Source organism: Glycine max, chromosome 19, assembly GCF_000004515.6.
Source record: "Glycine max cultivar Williams 82 chromosome 19, Glycine_max_v4.0, whole genome shotgun sequence".
Classification (NCBI taxonomy): domain Eukaryota; kingdom Viridiplantae; phylum Streptophyta; class Magnoliopsida; order Fabales; family Fabaceae; genus Glycine; species Glycine max.
This window is the reverse complement of record NC_038255.2, coordinates 28416360-28435799: the sequence shown is the minus strand read 5'-3', so window position 1 is coordinate 28435799 and position 19440 is coordinate 28416360. Positions and strand designations below refer to the sequence as shown.

The window sequence follows — 19440 nt, the reverse complement described above, 5'->3', positions numbered from 1 at the left end:
GAAATTTTTATATTTTTGAATACTAAAAGACTTTTTATAAGTTATAAAAAAAATCATAATTGAATAGCATCAGATTTTGTTGTCATTCTAAAAAAATCTTAGAAGTTATAAAAGACTTATTTATATTACTTAAAAATCCTAATTGAATATCACAGGACTTTTTTATACAAAAAAAAAGTCTTTTAAATTCATTTGAAATCCTAATACAATACACTCTCCTAAACATTGAGACTTGTTCGCCGAATTTGAACAAGAGGAATGCTAGTGCATCGGAGGAGTATAGCAAATTAGCAATACACTTTTAAATAAGGTTTAATTATTCATTTAGTCCATATAGTTTTCAAACTTATTCATTTTAGTTCTTATAATTAATAAGTGAATTTTTTAGTTCATAAAGTTTAATAAGTGAATTTGTTAATCCCTTAAGTTTACATTTTAATTCCCAAAAAGTCTCTGCCGTTAAATTTTTTTAACTCCATTAGTTAAACAAATTTAACAGTAGAGATAGTTTGAGAATTAAAATATAAACTTCGGTGACTAAAAAATTCATGTATTAACTACAGAGACTAAAATGAATAAGTTTAGAAATTATAGGGACTAAATGTATAATTAAACCTTTAAACAATATTATGAAAATCAGTCTAGTCATTGACCCAATCGAGTTAAAAAATTTGATGAAATGCATCAAAACATTTCTTAAAAAATAATCCATTGAAATTTTTATATTTTTGAATACTAAAAGACTTTTTATAAGTTATAAAAAAATCATAATTGAATAGCATCAGATTTTGTTGTCATTCTAAAAAAATCTTAAAAGTTATAAAAGACTTATTTATATTACTTAAAAATCCTAATTGAATATCACAGGACTTTTTTATACAAAAAAAAAGTCTTTTAAATTCATTTGAAATCCTAATACAATACACTCTCCTAAACATTGAGACTTGTTCGCCGAATTTGAACAAGAGGAATGCTAGTGCATCGGAGGAGTATAGCAAATTAGCAATACACTTTTAAATAAGGTTTAATTATTCATTTAGTTCATATAGTTTTCAAAATTATTCATTTTAGTTCTTATAATTAATAAGTGAATTTTTTAGTTCCTAAAGTTTAATAAGTGAATTTGTTAATCCCTTAAGTTTACATTTTAATTCCCAAAAAGTCTCTGCCGTTAAATTTTTTTAACTCCATTAGTTAAAAAAATTTAACAGTAGAGATAGTTTGAGAATTAAAATATAAACTTCGGTGACTAAAAAATTCATGTATTAACTACAGAGACTAAAATGAATAAGTTTAGAAACTATAGGGACTAAATGTGTAATTAAACCTTTAAACAATATTATGAAAATCAGTCTAGTCATTGACCCAATCGAGTTAAAAAATTTGATGAAATGCATCAAAATATTTCTTAAAAAATAATCCATTGAAATTTTTATATTTTTGAATACTAAAAGACTTTTTATAAGTTATAAAAAAATCATAATTGAATAGCATCAGATTTTGTTGTCATTCTAAAAAAATCTTAAAAGTTATAAAAGACTTATTTATATTACTTAAAAATCCTAATTGAATATCACAGGACTTTTTTATACAAAAAAAAAAGTCTTTTAAATTCATTTGAAATCCTAATACAATACACTCTCCTAAACATTGAGACTTGTTCGCCGAATTTGAACAAGAGGAATGCTAGTGCATCGGAGGAGTATAGCAAATTAGCAATACACTTTTAAATAAGGTTTAATTATTCATTTAGTCCATATAGTTTTCAAACTTATTCATTTTAGTTCTTATAATTAATAAGTGAATTTTTTAGTTCCTAAAGTTTAATAAGTGAATTTGTTAATCCCTTAAGTTTACATTTTAATTCCCAAAAAGTCTCTGCCGTTAAATTTTTTTAACTCCGTTAGTTAAAAAAATTTAACAGTAGAGATAGTTTGAGAATTAAAATATAAACTTCGGTGACTAAAAAATTCATGTATTAACTAGAGAGACTAAAATAAATAAGTTTAGAAACTATAGAGACTAAATGTGTAATTAAACCTTTAAACAATATTATGAAAATCAGTCTAGTCATTGACCCAATCGAGTTAATGGATCAAATGGTTGAACTGGTGGGTCATAAATTAACCTAATTTGACCTGATATATATTAAACTTTTTAATATATATATATATATATATATATATATATAAAACATAATTTGATTGATCAATTCATATTCCTATTCCAAATTTAAAGTACTCAATTTCTCATAAACTATTAGCTATTATTATCAATAAAAATGGCTACAAGAATAAATATAGTGACCTAATGAAAAAAATAAAGAGCTAAAAAATAAGAAAAAGCAAAAAAAAAAATATAATATTAAAAAATCTTTTTTCATTTATTTTGATATAATGTAAAATTTAAAATATTTATGTGCTTAGTTTCTTTTTAACTAATTCTAAAAAAACAGTAGAAGAAATGGAAAAGAAAGAATAATCCAGAAAAAAAAAAAAAGGAAAAGAAAGAATAAAAGAAAAGAAGAATTAAGGCTAAGGAAAAAGAAAAAAAAAACACTTACCCAGAGTCCAAACCTACTACGAACAGTTAACCTAAAATAAAAAATAGTTCTCATTCTCTCTCATGAGAGGAACAGTGACGCATGCCATAATTCCCACCATCCCTTCGCAGCAATCTGCATTTTCTCCTTCTTCTCGCACCAACCAAACAGTACTGCCATCACTACACATCCCAACTCAACATGTGTTTGAATCTAGGTGTCTGTACACATAAGTTGATCTAGTAGCCAACTAGACACTAACACGTGTTTAAGCCTTAATTAACACTCTTTCTTCTCTCCCATCTATGATTCAACCCCAAATCCCTCTTCCCATCCCTCGTGCTTTGCTCCCTCTCCTATAATTCATTGATATTTCTTCCCATTAAATAAAAAGAAAAGGAAAAGAAAAGCACCAACTACTACAAATAAACAATAAATTACATAAAAGAAACCAAAAAAGAAAAACAGAAATGAGGACATGGTGAAGTATTCAAGAGAAATATATCAGAGTTTTTAGCACCTGAATCGATAACGGGTGGAGTTGAAGAAGCAAAAACAACTAATTGTATGTTGTGACTAGGAGTAGCATAGTTTTGAGATATTAGAGAAGAAGGATGTTTGTGTATAATGTGAAAGTGTAGAGTTATTGAAGTATAACATTATTTTTTTTCATAATGTCTGATTAAGTGGTTTTAATTAATTCACAAGAGTAATTAAATTTAATTTAAGTGTCGTAATTAATTAATTATGAGATGATGGTTTGTTATGTTTATGCCTGTGTTTATGTATATGTCATGTTGTATTTGTGTTTTGATGAATTTTAGAGTGTTTGGATCTAAGTGGATAGGTCTTCGTTTACAAAAAAAAAAGTGGGCGAGTTTAGTGAAGTGTAGAGTGTGAAGAAAAGGAAGGGAGAGGGACATCAACTCCTCACTAAACCCTTGTAAATCTGAAACCCAAATAAAAAAATTTATATCATTCTCTACTATTTTCCTCTTCTTCAAGAAAACTCTTCTCTTGAGAGCTTGAGTTTTGGTCTTCCTTGTGCAAAAGAAAGCTTATTTCTCATCTCCTTGTAGTTCTTTAGGTTGTTCCTGGTGTGGTAAGAACCTCTCTTCTTCCTCCCTTTAAACCATTTTTGTTTTCTCATAGAGCATCCATGGGAGCTCATGAAAAAGTTTGATTTTTTGGGCTTTTGATTTCGTTTGTGGTCATTTTTGGGTTTGGAGCGATGAGGTGGACTTGTTGTTGGAGTAGAAGAAAGCTCCTCCCTTGGACCTAAAGTTCATCATTTTGTCCTCCTTCTTCAGAAAGCTCTCTTTTTGGTACTAAAGAGGTAAGAGAAGCTTAAATCCGTGTTTTGTGGTGTATTAGATGTTTTACATGTTGGTCTCTAACTTTGGATTTATAAACTATGTGTTTTCTGTTGGATCAAGTGGCCTCGGAATAATTAAGAAGGGGGGGGGAGTTGAATTAATTATTAATGAACTTTTACTAATTAAAAATCTATCCTTCTTAATGTTACTAGATTCAATTAGGCTTCTACTATAATGTTAAGAAAGTAAAGAACAAAAATAGAAACTTAACCAAAAGTAAAAGCGATAATTAAAAGTGCACACCGGAAATTAAAGAGTGTAGGGAAGAAGAAGACAAACACAAGATTTTTATACTGTCCCCAAGCAACCTGCGATCCTTGAGATTTCTTTCAACCTTGTAAAAACCTTTACAAGCAAAGATTCACAAGGGATGTACCCTCCCTTGTTCTCTTTGAACAACCAAATGGATGTACCCTCCACTTGAACTGATCTACAAGAGATGTACCCTCTCTTATTCTCAGTTACAACAACCCAAGTAGATGTACCCTCTACTTGTACCACAAAGGATGTACCCTCCAATGCGTTAAGACAAAGTTCTCAGGCGATTAGTCCTTTGAAACTTTGTGAAGGGGAAACAAAAGATATCTCAGACGGTTAGTCCTTTGAAATATTTTGTTTAAGGGAAAGGGAAGAATCAAAAGAATTCTCAGACTGTGTCTTTCTGAATTCTTTGAAAAGGGAGAAGGGAGACACAAAAGAATTCAGGCGGTTAGTCCTTCGTTCTTTTGGAAAAGGGAGAGAGAGACACAAAAAGAATTCAGGCGATTAGTCCATGTTGAATTCTTTTTGGCAAAGGGAGAAGAGAATGAAAAAGATGAATAACACAAGTTTTTGAACAAAGAACTTTTCTTGGAAGAGAAAGTTTTGAACAAAAACTTTTAGAAGGATGAAGGGAAATGAAACCAGAAAGTTCTATTGAAAGAAATGAAAAAAGATGTTGAAAGATAGATTGAAAGATAGAATGATGGATCATACTCAAATTCATGTCATGGTCACATATTTATAATCTTTTGATAACTCAAGTCAAAGTTTGTGACTCTTGGTAATTTCTTTTAAAACTAGTCACTTAGAAAAGTTGTGACTTTTGAAAGAATCTTCTGAAATAAGTCACTTGAAGAATTGTGACTTTTGGAAATAAATTTTTCGAAAACAGTCACTGCTAATCGATTACCATTAAGGTGTAATCGTTTACACATCAACAGATGTGACTCTTCATTTTGAATTTTGAAAATCTTAACGTTTTAAAACACTGGTAATCGATTACATGTTTATGGTAATCGATTACAGCTTTGTAAATCAGTTTGAAAAACAATGCTAGCTACTGGTAATCGATTACTACCTTCTGGTAATTGATTACCAGAGAGTAAAACTCTTTGGTAAAAGATTTTGTGAAAAATTCTTGTGCTACTCAATGTTTTGAAAAACTTTTTAATGCTTATCTTGACTGAGTCTTCTTCTTGAATCTTGATCTTGATTATTCTTGAATCTTGATTCTTAAAACTTGATTCTTGAGTCTTGAATGTTGAAACTTGATTCTTAAATCTTTGCTTGAAACTTTGCTTAACTCTTGATTCTTTGGCATCATCAAAATAACCTTGGAAGGCATTGCTTCCACAATCTTCCCCTTTTTGATGATGTCAAACCTGAAATCAAGAAACACATACACATTCTTTTTCCTAGTCGATCACTCACTTAATTCTCCATATTCTCCCCCTTTGTTTTTGAGTTTAAGCTTCACTTGAAATTAAATTACTTAATTATATGAGTTCTTGATTTAATCCCTATTTTCTCTCCCCCTTTGGCATCAACAAAAAGCCAAAGTGCATAAAACATACATGATTTTAGAAAAATCATACACATAGCATCCATTGTAAATCAATCATAAAAGATTCTAAACTAATCGTGAAGCAAGACATGAATAAACCAAACTAAAATATAAACCACATAGTCATATAACATAATTCATAAATGTTCAGTCATACTAAGCAAATATTAAAAGAAATACTAAATGTTCAAATGTCATAATAATATAGCCAAATACACGGCTAGAAATCAGAGTAAAATAATAAAAATATAAATCATTTAGATAAGTCACTAGCATCTAGCAGTCCTAATTCTCTTCTAATAGTGTAGAAAGAATCTTTGTTTAGTGGTTTTGTGAAGATGTCTACAAGTTGATTTTTAGTATCTACAAATTCTAAAACAACGTTACCTTTTAGAACATGATCTCTAATAAAATGATGCCTAATTTCTATATGCTTGGTTCTAGAGTGAAGGACTGGATTTTTAGATATGTTTATGGCACTTGTGTTATTACATTTTATGGGAATGTGATCTAATACAATTCCATAATCAGATAGTTGTTATTTCATCCACAGAATCTGTGCACAACAACTACCAGTAGAAATATATTATGCTTCTGCTGTGGATAATGCTACACTATTTTGCTTCTTGCTATTCCAAGAAACAAGAGCAGACCCTATGAATTGACATGTGCAACTAGTGCTTTTCCTATTTGTTTTTGATCCAGCAAAATCCGAATTTGAATATCCTACTAAATTGCATAAAGAATTCTTAGGGTACCATAATCCTAAGTTAACTATTCCTAATAGATATCTTATGATTCTTTTTACTGCGATTAGATGTGAAAACTTTGGATTTGATTGAAATCTTGCATGTAGAAGCAAAGCTTCATGATGAATCAAGATTGATTCAAAGATGTTTTGATGATAACAAAGATGATGACAAAGGTGATGACAAAAAGCTCAAAGGTCAATCAAAGAATGAGTTCAAGATGTTCAAGATAGAATCAAGAACATTTCAAGATTCAAGAGGAAAGTTGATTTCAAGAATCAAGAATCAAGATTCAAGGATCAAGCTTTCAAGAATCAATATCAAGATTCAAGACTCAAGATTCAAGAATCAAGAGAAGACTTAATCAAGATAAGTATGGAAAGGTTTTTTCAAAAACTGAGTAGCACATGGATTTTTCTCAAAAATGTTTACCAAAGAGTTTTTACTCTCTGGTAATCGATTACTAGTAGCAAAATGGATTTGAAAAAGTTTTCAAACGGAATTTACAACGTTCCAATTGATTTCAAAAAGTTGAAATCGATTACAATGTTTTGGTAATCGATTACCAGTGCCTTTGAACGTTGAAATTCAAATTCAAATGTGAAGAGTCACATCCTTTCACATAAAAGCTTTGTGTAATTGATTACACTAATTTGGTAATCGATTACCAGTGATTGTTTCTAAGTAAATCAAAAGATGTAACTCTTCAGATGGTTTTTGACTTTTTCAAATTGGTTTTAAGGTTTTCTAAAAATTCATAACTCTTCTAATGGTTCTCTTGACCAGACATGAAGAGTATAAAAGCAAAGGCTTTGTTTTGCATTTAAATCAATCCAATTAATCTTATACAATCCTTTACAAGCCTTGAATCTCTTTGAACTTCTTCTTCTTCTTTGTGCCAAAAGCTTTCCAAAGTTTTCTGGTTTTCTAAACCTTGAAAACTTGTGCTATTCATTCTTTTTCATCTCTTCTCCCTTTGCCAAAAAGAATTCGCCAAGGACTAACCGCCTGAATTCTTTTTGTGTCTTTCTTCTCCCTTTTCCGAAAGAACAAAGGACTAACCGCCTGAATTCTTTTGTGTCTCCCTTCTCCCTTGTCAAAGAATTCAAAACGACACAATCTGAGAATTCTTTTGATTCTTCCCTTTCCCATATACAAAATTTTTCAAAGGACTAACTGCCTGAGAATTCTTTTGTATCCCCGTTCACAAAGTATCAAAGGTTTAACCGCCTGAGATCTTTGTCTTAACACATTGGAGGGTACATCCTTTGTGGTACAAGTAGAGGGTACATCTACTTGGGTTGTTGACTGAGAACAAGAGAGGGTACATCTCTTGTGGATCAGTTCTAGTGAAGGGTACATCCACTAGGTTCAAATAGAACAAGGGAGGGTACATCCCTTATGGATCTTTGCTTGTAAAAGGATTTTTACAAGGTTGAAAGAAATCTCAAGGACTGCAGGTCACTTGGGGACTGGATGTAGGCATGAGTTGTTGTCGAACCAATATAAAAACTCTTGTGTGTTTGTCTCCTTTTTCCCTACTCTTTTACTTTCCGCTGTGCATTTTAATTTCCGCTTTTACTTTTGGTTAAGTTTCTGTTCTACTCCTTATTCTCTTAACAACATAGTAAAAGGCTTAGAAGAGTAAATTTTTAATTAGTAAAGGTTTAGGAATAATTAATTCAACCCCCCCTTCTTAATTATTCTGAGGCCACTCGATCCAACATTGCACACATGCATACACACATAATATATGGCCTACTTGCAGATAAGTAAAGTAGAGATCCAATCATACCTCTGTATTGCTTTGCATCAACGGGTTGATCGGATTCATCTTTGTTAAGATAACAACTGGTGCTCATAGGAGTAGCCAAGTGTTTTGAGTTTTCCATTCCAAATCTCTTAATGAGTTCCTTGCTATATTTTGCTTGGTTGACAAAGATCCCATCATTTGTTTGTTTGATTTGTAGTCCAAGAAAGTAATTTAACTCACCCATCATGGACATCTCAAACTCACTTTGCATATCAATAGAAAACTCCTTGCACAAAGATTCATTAGTAGATCCAAAAATTATATCATCAACATAAATTTGTACTAATAAGATATCATTATCCTTCTTTTTTATGAATAAGGTGGTATCTACCTTCCCTTGAGTGAAATTCTTTTCTAAAAGAAATTTACTTAATCTTTCATACCAAGCCCTAGGTGCTTGTTTTAAAACTATAGAGTGCTTTCTTTAATCTATAGACGTGGTCTAACTTTTGTGAGTCTTCAAACCCTGGAGGTTGTTCTACATATACCTCCTCTTGAATTAGACCATTTAAGAAAGCACTCTTGACATCCATTTGATATAGTTTAAAATTCATAATAGATGCATAGGCTAAAAACATTCTAATGGCTTCTAATCTGGCTACGGGTGCAAAGGTTTCTTCATAGTCTATACCTTCTTCTTGGTTATATCCTTTTGCTACCAGTCTAGCTTTATTTCTAATTACTATACCATTTTTATCCAATTTATTTCTGAATACCCATTTAGTTCCTATGATTGGATAGTTTGAAGGTTTCTCTACTAATTCCCATACATCATTTCTTTCAAATTGATTTAATTCCTCTTGCATAGCTATTATCCAATGATCATCTATAATGGCTTCCTTAAGGTTTTTAGGTTCTATTAACGAAACAAAAGCCATATTATTGCATAAATCTTTAAGAGAAAGTCTAGTGGTTACCCCTTTTGAGATATCTCCGATGATATTGTCAAAAGGATGATTTCTTGAGGTTCTCAATTCTTTGGGAAGATCATCATTTTCTTGGATTATGTTATCTTGAGCATCCTTGTTTTCTTCATTTCTCTTCCTTTTTAGATCTCTTTCTTGATTGTGCATATCTTCCAAAGAATCTGTAATATCATCAAGAAACTTCTCTCTCGAAGAGGTAATATTAGTTTCATAAAAAGAAACATGTATTGATTCCTCAATAGTCATGGTTCTTTTGTTGTATATCCTAAAGGCTTTGCTATGTAGGGAATAAACAAGGAAGATGCCCTCATCTACCTTAGCATCAAATTTTCCTAGGCTTTCTTTACCATTGATTAGAACAAAACATTTACATCCAAAAACATGTAAATGAGCAATGTTTGGTTTTCTATTGTTAAAAAGTTCATATGGGGTTTTCTTAAGAATGAGTCTTATTAAGGCTCTATTCATAATATAACATGCGGTGTTGACTGCTTCTGCCCAAAAATATTTTGGAAGTGGTGTGTCATTTAAAAGGGTTCTAACAATTTCTTCTAAAGATTTATTTTTCCTTTCTACTACTCCATTTTGTTGGGGTGTCCTAGGTGCATAAAAGTTGTGTTCTATGCCATGTTCATCACAAAACATTTCAAAATCATTATTTTCAAATTCACCTCCATGATCACTTCTAATGGAGATAATTTTGAGATTTTTCTTGTTTTGGATGACTTTGGCAAGTCTTCTAAATGCATGAAATGCATCATTTTTATGAGTAAGAAATAAAGTTCAAGTATATCTAGAATAATCATCAACAATTACTAAAGCATAGTAACTACCACCAAAACTCATGACCCTAAAGGGTCCAAACAGATCCATATGCAATAATTGTAATGGTTGAGTGGTAGAAACAATGTTTTTAGATTTAAAAAATGCTTTTGTTTGTTTACCTTTTTGGCATGCATCACATAATTTATCTTTTTCAAACTTTAATTTTGGTAAACCAACAACTAGGTCTTTTGAGATTAATCTATTTAGATGATCCATGTTAATGTGAGCAATTCTCTTATGCCATAACCAAGGATCATTATCTTTACTTAGAAAGCATCTATCATTTTCAAATTTTTGTTTTAAGTCAATCATGTAAACATTTTTTTCTCTGAAACCTATATGCTCAATATCTTTGTCATGCTCATGCTTGATAACACATTTTTCAGAATCAAAAGATACTTTATATCCTCTATCACATAATTGACTAACACTTAATAGGCTATGCTTTAAACCTTCTACAAGTAACACATTTTCAATAGGAGTAGAGGAACTCGTACCTATTTTACCGACTCCAATGATTTTACCTTTGTTGTTGTCACCATATGTAACGTGTCCACTTTTCTTAGGGAAATGGTTGTAAATTTGGATACATCTCCCGTCATATGCTTGGAACATCCACTGTCGATGTACCACTTCTTCCTTATAGATTCTTCTTTGTTGTTTTCATGAGATTTTGTCATGAGACACAAGTTGGCTTGGTCTTCATCATGATCTTGGAATAACCTATTCCTGAAATTACTTTTGAAAAACAAAGAATTTAAAGAGGCCATGAATCTTGAAGTTGTTAAACTTTCTACAAGATACCTGCTGTGATACCACTTGTTGGATCAAGTGGCCTCGGAATAATTAAGAAGGGGGGGGGTTGAATTAATTATTAATGAACCTTTACTAATTAAAAATCTATCATTCTTAATGTTACTAGATTCAATTAGGCTTCTACTATAATGTTAAGAAAGTAAAGAACAGAAATAGAAACTTAACCAAAAGTAAAAGCGATAATTAAAAGTGCACAACAGAAATTAAAGAGTGTAGGGAAGAAAAAGACAAACACAAGATTTTTATACTAGTTCGGCAACAACCCGTGCCTACATCCAGTCCTCAAGCAACCTGCGGTCCTTGAGATTTCTTTCAACCTTGTAAAAACCTTTACAAGCAAAGATCCACAAGGGATGTACCCTCCCTTGTTCTCTTTGAACAACCAAGTGGATGTACCCTCCACTTGAACTGATCCACAAGAGATGTACCCTCTCTTATTCTCAGTTACAACAACCCAAGTAGATGTACCCTCTACTTGTACCACAAAGGATGTACCCTCCAATGTGTTAAGACAAAGTTCTCAGGCGATTAGTCCTTTGAAACTTTGTGAAGGGGAAGCAAAAGATATCTTAGGCGGTTTGTCCTTTGAAATATTTTTTTTAAGGGAAAGGGAAGAATCAAAAGAATTCTCACTGTGTCTTTCTGAATTCTTTGAAAAGGGAGAAGGGAGACACAAAAGAATTCAGGCGGTTAGTCCTTCGTTCTTTTGGAAAAGGGAGAAGAGAGACACAAAAAGAATTCAGGCGATTAGTCCTTGTTGAATTCTTTTTGGCAAAGGGAGAAGAGAATGAAAAAGATGAATAGCTCAAGTTTTTGAACAAAGAACTTTTCTTGGATGAGAAAGTTTTGAAGAAAAACTTTTAGAAGGATGAAGGGAAATGAAACCAGAAAGTTCTGTTGAAAGAAATTAAAGAAGATGTTGAAAGATAGATTTAAAGATAGAATGATTGAAAGAAATGATGGATCATACTCAAATTCATGTCATGGTCACATATTTATAATCTTTTGATGACTCAAGTAAAAGTTTGTGACTCTTGGTAATTTCTTTTAAAACTAGTCACTTAGAAAAGTTGTGACTTTTGAAAGAATCTTCAGAAACAAGTCACTTGAAGAATTGTGACTTTTGGAAATAAATTTTTCGAAAACAGTCACTGCTAATCGATTACCATTAAGGTGTAATCGTTTACACATCAACAGATGTGACTCTTCATTTTGAATTTTGAAAATCTTAACGTTTTAAAACACTGGTAATCGATTACATGTTTATGGTAATCGATTACAGCTTTGTAAATCAGTTTGAAAAACAATGCTAGCTACTGGTAATCGATTACTATCTTCTGGTAATTGATTACCAGAGAGTAAAACTCTTTGGTAAAAGATTTTGTGAAAACTTCTTGTGCTACTCAATGTTTTGAAAAACTTTTTAATGCTTATCTTGACTGAGTCTTCTTCTTGATTCTTGAATCTTGATCTTGATTATTCTTGAATCTTGATTCTTAAAACTTGATTCTTGAGTCTTGAATCTTGAATCTTTATTCTTGAATCTTTTCTTGAAACTTTGCTTAACTCTTGATTCTTTGACATCATCAAAATAACCTTGGAAGACATTGCTTCCACATTTCAAAATTATTGAAGCATTGGGTTCCATTTTGGAGAGCCATGGAGTGATTTTTGAAAATTCAATGAAAGTTGTGGCTTAAGCATAGGTGTTTTGGGGCTTAAGCACAAGACTTAAACATGAGTATTTTGGGACTTAAGCGCGGGGCATAAGCACAAGTATTTTAGGGCTTAAGTGTGGGCTTAAAAATAAGTATTTCGGGACTTAGGCATGAGTATTTTGGGGCTTAAACGCAGGGCTTAAAAACAAGTTCTTTGGAACTTAAGCATGGGGCTTAGGCACAAGTATTTTGGGGCTTAAGCACAAGTATTTGGGGACTTAAGCGTGAGGCTTAAGCATGAGTGTTGTGGGGCTAAAGCACAATATGTTTCTTAGACTTAACACGAGCATTTTGGGGCTTAAGCACGAAACTTAAGTGAGCTTAGTTTTCTATTATATATTTATATGGTTATCTGAATGGAACCCAAATGCAATTAACTTGTCTTATGAACTAATATGAAATGTATGAAGTTGATGTCATGTTATTATCACGAAATTAACTTGTCTTAGGAACTAATATGAGATGTATGAAGTTGATGCCATGCTATTACTATGCAATTAACTTTGTTTTATGAACTAATACAAGATGATTATGATATGTTATGTTGAATAACTATATGTACATGAGGACTTATAAATACTAATATGTTGACATGATGATACATGTATAAGTCTTAATTATTGTAGTAAGAAATGCTCAAAATTATGTTAATTGATAATGTCTTAAGTTGTGTTGGTTGATTTCTTGATGATGATATGAACATCGTTTGATGAGGTGAATGTGGTGATGTTGATAAAATGATGATAATTGCTAATAATCTTACCCTGTAACCACCTATATGTGTTAGAAAGGTTAGTTATGGCCTTTGAGAAGGTTTTTGTTGAAATGAAAATGACATACTTGGGAGGGTAAGTTCTATGTCAGAACTCTGCCTCACTAAAGTGACCCGTGGTCTCGCTTAGTGAAGTATCTTCCAAAGTACCACCCCTAGTTTTTGACTTCAAATGGAGTATTGGAGTGGTGAGAACTACTTCTTAAGAGGATTAGTGACTTTTCAGTGTATGTGGGATAGATGGTGGGTACGGATGTGTCATATCTAAAACTCTTAAGGAACCTAAGTGTAGTTGTTGTGAGTAGGCACGTAAGTTGGTGGTGCTTTGTGGGCCCTTAACCTAGTGCCAGAGGTTGTCAGTGGTGACTAACAGGAATGCACCTATAGAATAGATGGATGGGCAAATCCCTAGATAGGTTAAGGTCTTTGCAAGCCTTACCGAGGTAAGTCACTACCCATGCTCATCCATTTTTGATAAAATTACACTTCCTTTGTAAGGTTAATTTGAGTCTTCCCAAATGGTCAAGGTGTGATTATGTTAAGGGATGTACTTGGGTTAATCACTCAAAAGGTGAAATCTCCATGGAGTCGAGTCTATCTTTAGTGTCAATGATTGATGGACTGATGATGATGATGTTTGATAGATGAATCATGGTAATGATGACGATGGTGTATGATGATTGAATCTTGATGTGATGGTTGATAGTGATGATTATTTTTAGATGCTCTATTATATGAATTTCTAAAATTTATGCATTAAGTATGATTTTTGAATATTATATTTTGTATGGATATGATGGTGTTTATTCATGTTTTAACTATTAAGTTGTATACTATCTTAGTATGCTTGTTTTTTGTAAGCTTACCCTTGCCTTATTGCATGTGTTGTTCGTGCCTATGATGATTCTGTATTTGACATATGTGGGGAGCAAATGGATAAGAGGTGGTCCTATGCCTTTTAAGACTTCATGGATATCAGAGCATGAAGATGCATTATCCATTTTTGTTTCTTCTTTAAAGTTATGTATAGTGTTGACCATCTTAGAGTTTATAATGTTATCCTTATAGTGTGGTTTATGTTTACATACATGTTTTGAGGAGATTTGAGTTACTATGATGTTGTGTGTGTGTGTGTCATGTGATGTTTTATTTTGGTGTAGTGCGTTTTAGCCTTTGTCCATTGAAATGCAAAAAGTTTACAAATACTTTCTTAAATAAATTAATTAAAGAGTTTTAAATGAATTAAAATAAAGTTTTCCAATTAAGTTAGTTTCTAGTTTCATGTAACGACGGGGGTCATTACATGAAGCGATGGGATAAATAGAGAGTAGAAGGGCTAAGCAACCACGACTCAAACATTGACCCTGTTGGAGCTCTGTCGCGGCCACTTAGCATTCCAACTAGCCTTCGTTGGAAAATTAACCAACACTTCAGTAGGTGTGACTCTCACGTTCCAACCAGCCTCTGTGACGACCACTTCGTGTTCCAACCTGCCTTTATTGGAAATTAACTATCACAACGACTCTCACTTCGAAACCACTCTGCTTTACTTTCTCTCACACGCACTATGGTGAAGTTTTTCTTGCGGTTGTTTAGAGCATTTCTCATTTTTGCGATTCAGGTTTCCGATTTAGGGGTTAAGGATTTGAGGGTTGGAGCTGGTGGCCATTTTGGTTCGAATGGTGATTATTGTAACACCTTAGACGAATCACACTAGAATGAGAGGGATTTCTAGGCTATGTAGGTCAGGGACTATACAGTTGAGGATATCTTAAAGGAATTAATTGGTACTACCTTTACTATCAAGATGCATATACTTTTCGGTAGCCTATCACATAAGAACTCCATAGTTAAGTGTACTTGGTTTAGAGTAGTTATGGGATATGTTATTTTCTAGGAAATTTCCCAGAAAACGTGTGAGTGAGGATAAAGCATGTTGAAAAGTCTCATATTGATTTGTGGGGATAGTCATTGATCCTGAAAGCAGCCAAAATAGATTATTGAGATCTCAGAAAAGGCTACCTAGAAAGGTTCTAACTGGTGGAAGGTTTTGACCAACAATGAGTTTAGTGAAGTACCACAGTGTGAAGTGTCATAATGTGAGAGTCGCTGATAAGTCGACCATCAGTGGTGTTACAAATAGTATTAAAGCAAACCTCTCTCCTAGTACGGTGTGGTTCGAGGATGAACCAGGCGGAAGCTAGTGGGCATGTAACACCCTAAACAAATCACATTAGAATGAGAGGGGTCCTGAGGCTGTGATGTAATCCTACCCCCAAGGGTATTGGATAGAAGACTCCAAGAGGATTGAGCTAGAGATGCTAAAGAAGGCCCTAGGATTCTCATGAACCTCAGGGTAGATTTTTAAGCCCATGGACCAAGGTTGGGTCTACTCCTTTTAAATATTAGAATAGGTTTTTCCTTCTTTTGGGCCTTGTATTATGGCCATTCTAGTAATATAGGATTTTAGCCTTGTATTTTAGGGCATTTTGAGTAGTCTTTGTAGTAGGGACTTTTTTGTATTTTCATGTATTTTGGCATGGGGGTGAGATTAGCTATTATAGGGGGGGTGTGTAGCTAAGTTCTAGCTTCTCATCTCAAGGAGGTGTGAGCTTAGCTATTAAAGGGGTGTGTGTAGTTAAGCTCTAGCTTCTCAAGGAGGTGAACTTAGTTATTAGAAGGGTGTGTGTAGCTAAGCTCTATCTTCTCAAAGAAGATTTCTCAAGGAAGTTTCTCAAGGAAGTTTATCAAGGAAGCTACCTAGGCTATAAATAGAAGCATGTGTAACACTTGTTGTAACTTTGATCATTTGAGAATTACACTTCAAAGTTCATACCTTATTTGAGGCATAAAATTTCATGCTCCTTCTCTCCTTCTCCCTTCATTCATCTTCTCCTACCTTCAAACTCTTATCCATGACTTCCTATAGTGGTGACCTTGTTCTTGACTTATCTTCTCCTTGAAGTGGCATCTCCAATCATCTTTCTTCCTTCTCCATTCCGCTACCATTGATCTTCAAGAAGCAAAGGACTCTATTGATGAAGAAGATCCAAGGCCTACAAGCACCACATGGTGCTACACCATGGAGATGCAATGGAAGATAAAGGAGAAGAGGTGAGAGGTTGTGACATCCACTAGGGAATAAGCCATGGAAGAAGAAGTTTCACCACCAAGAGAGTTTCTTGGATAAGAAGCTTAGAGAGGAAGCTTCAATGGAGGAAAAGAATGAGAGAGAGAAAGTGGCATGGAGAATTAAAGGAAGAAGAGGGAGAGAAGTTGAACTTTGAAGTGTGTCTCACAAGACTCTCATTCATCAAAGTTACAACAAGTGTTACACATGCTTCTATTTGTAGCCTAGGTAGCTTCCTAGAGAAACTTCTTTGAGAAATCTTCTTTGAGAAGCTAGAGCTTAGCTATACACACCCCTCTAATAACTAAGCTCACCTCCTTGAGAAGCTTCCTTGAGAAGCTTTCTTGAGAAGATTCCTAGAGAAGATAGAGCTTAGCTACACACACCCCTTTAATAGCTAAGCTCACCTCCTTGAGATGAGAAGCTAGAGCTTAGCTACACACACCCCCTATAATAGCTAATCTCACCCCCATGCCAAAATACATGAAAATACAAAAAAAGTCCCTACTACAAAGACTACTCAAAATGCCCTGAAATACAAGGCTAAAATCCTATACTACTAGAATGACCAATACAAGGCCTAAAAAAAGGAAAAAACCTATTCTAATATTTAAAAAGAATAGTGAACCCAACCTTGGCCCATGGGCTCAAAAATCTACCCCGAGGTTCATGAGAACCCTAGGGCCTTCTTTAGCAACTCTAGCTCAATCCTCTTGGAGTCTTCTATCCAATACCCTTGGGGGATAGGATTGCATCAAGCTGTGTAGGTAGGGGACTATACAGTTGAGAAAAAATTAAAGAAATTAGTTGGTGTTACCTATACTATCAAGATGCATCTTTTCGGTAGCCTATCACATAAGAACTAAATAGTTAAAAATGTTTGGCTTAGAGTAATTATAGGATAGGTGACCATCTGAGAAGTTTCCCAAAAAATGCGTGAGTGAGGACCAAACACACTCTAAAGTCTCATGTTGGGAATGACTACCTACATAGGGTTCTGACCAATAAGGAGTTGAGTGAAGTACCACAATGTTAAGTGTCGTAATGTGAGAGTCGTCGATAAGTCGAGAATCAGGACTGTTACAATGGTGGTTCAAGGTGATTATGGTTGATTCTTGCATGTTTTTTATTTTTTCTGCAATTTGTGACGATTTTTAATCGTCAAAAAATTGTATTCTGGATTTTTTTTTTGCAATTAGTAGTGATTGTTAACCCTCATAAATTATATTTAAAAAATTATTTTCAAAAAATTTCATGTAGGTTTGGATTTTGCAAATCTAACTCTATGTCAAAAAGTCACACGTTTTAATTTTATGAAGTCAAAAAATAGACAAAAAAATTTCAGGGACTATAAACAAACTTTGTGTATTTTAGAGGGACACAAAAACATACTCTAGCCTATTTTTAACTATTTCTTTTTATTTTTAGTTAAACTACATTAGAATTATTAACGAAATTTCATTAAACAAGAGGTTGGACCAACAAATTTAAAATTTATAATAAATTTTAATGAATAAGAAGGAATGCGTTACTAACATTTCTTAAAATGATAACTATATGATTTTTTTCTAAAAGCTTTGCTGAAAAATTAAAAGTGATTTGGTTAAAAAATTATAACATTTAATGTTATATATATATATATATATATATATATATATATATATATATATATATATATATATATATATAATTTAATTTAGATGCACTTATTAATTATAGCTCATCATATCACTCATATGTGATAAAAGTGTTAGATTTTTATAATAATTATTTTAAAAATTAGATTTCAAGTGATTTTTAGTTAGTTGATAATATCATAATATAATTATTTTATTACCATATTATTGTCATGAAGTGTTCGTCAAATTATTTAATGACTATTGAGGAACTTAATTCTTCACTTTTTAGTGAGGTCTCTCCTTTGAACTACATTTTTCGCATCTATAATACTTATATGTGAGATCTTACTTGAGATATCTATGTCTAATTCTACCAACGACACAAATAATATGTACATAAAAATTAAACTTTATATGATTGTACCATATTTATTGTTTGTTGATTGGTCTTTTGATTCCAAGCCTCTTTGTGCTTTTGCACTCGAGGCTAATGGACTCTTAAGTCTAACTGCGTCCAAATCATATTCAAATATACCAAATAATTAAATCCCTAAGGTTTTGATGTTAACAAAGTATAAATTTTATGTGTTAACCCTTTATGCTTAAGTTACAGGTTCATCTATCTCTATGAGATACAAGCAAAAACGTGAATAGAAAGGTTCTGAACGATAGCTAAAGTATTAGTCATTGGACGATATTGTGTGGCGTCCCTAAATTAATGACTGGTTTGCTAGTAATAATTTAAATAACAAAAACCATGGTAAAATTTTTTTTCTTCTTTTTCTTTTTTTTTTTTTTCATTTCTTTCTCTTTTCACCATAACTAGGTTTAGAAGGAAAATCCTCACTGTAGAGTCCTGAATGGCCAGTTCACAACTCTATTCGGAGTCATTTCTTTCTTACCGCTCATAATCTCTAAACTAATTTGCTGTTTCAAAAGGAAGCATGTACCAGCCATTACTTTAGGTCGTCACGTGAAAATAAAAGAATAAAATACGGTCGATAAACTCTTTTACAAATAAAGTTGCAAATGCTTTCTTTTCGAGTAACAAGATTGATCATAAATACATTCATCATTTAAAGCTGTTCAAAATATGGGAGTTTTACAAAATACACAGTGTCATCCAGAGCAAAGGTGTCCATAGTGGTGGTTTCAGCCACATGTATACAATCATCAAATTCCTATACAACAGGTCTACCCATACAAAAACAAAAAGGTAAACCTAACAGTCAGTCCTAGATACACCCACCCTCAAAAAGTATACAAAACTAATCCATGGGACTGTCCACTATGATGAAGAGCCTCCACTGGTCGCCATCTCTCTCGGGC

At 32.7% G+C, this 19440-nt stretch overlaps 2 non-coding genes across 2 annotated transcripts; both read right to left on the bottom strand.

Annotated features, from left to right (window-relative positions):
- Window positions 1-414: 414 nt before the first annotated feature.
- On the bottom strand, window positions 415-542 carry MIR10186L (microRNA MIR10186l). Its single transcript, NR_161743.1, has one exon. It is a non-coding gene; the product is annotated as a microRNA MIR10186l (primary transcript).
- Window positions 543-1839: 1297 nt separating this feature from the next.
- MIR10186J (microRNA MIR10186j) lies at window positions 1840-1967 on the bottom strand. The gene has a single exon (NR_161741.1). It is a non-coding gene; the product is annotated as a microRNA MIR10186j (primary transcript).
- Between the last annotated feature and the right edge of the window lie 17473 nt (window positions 1968-19440).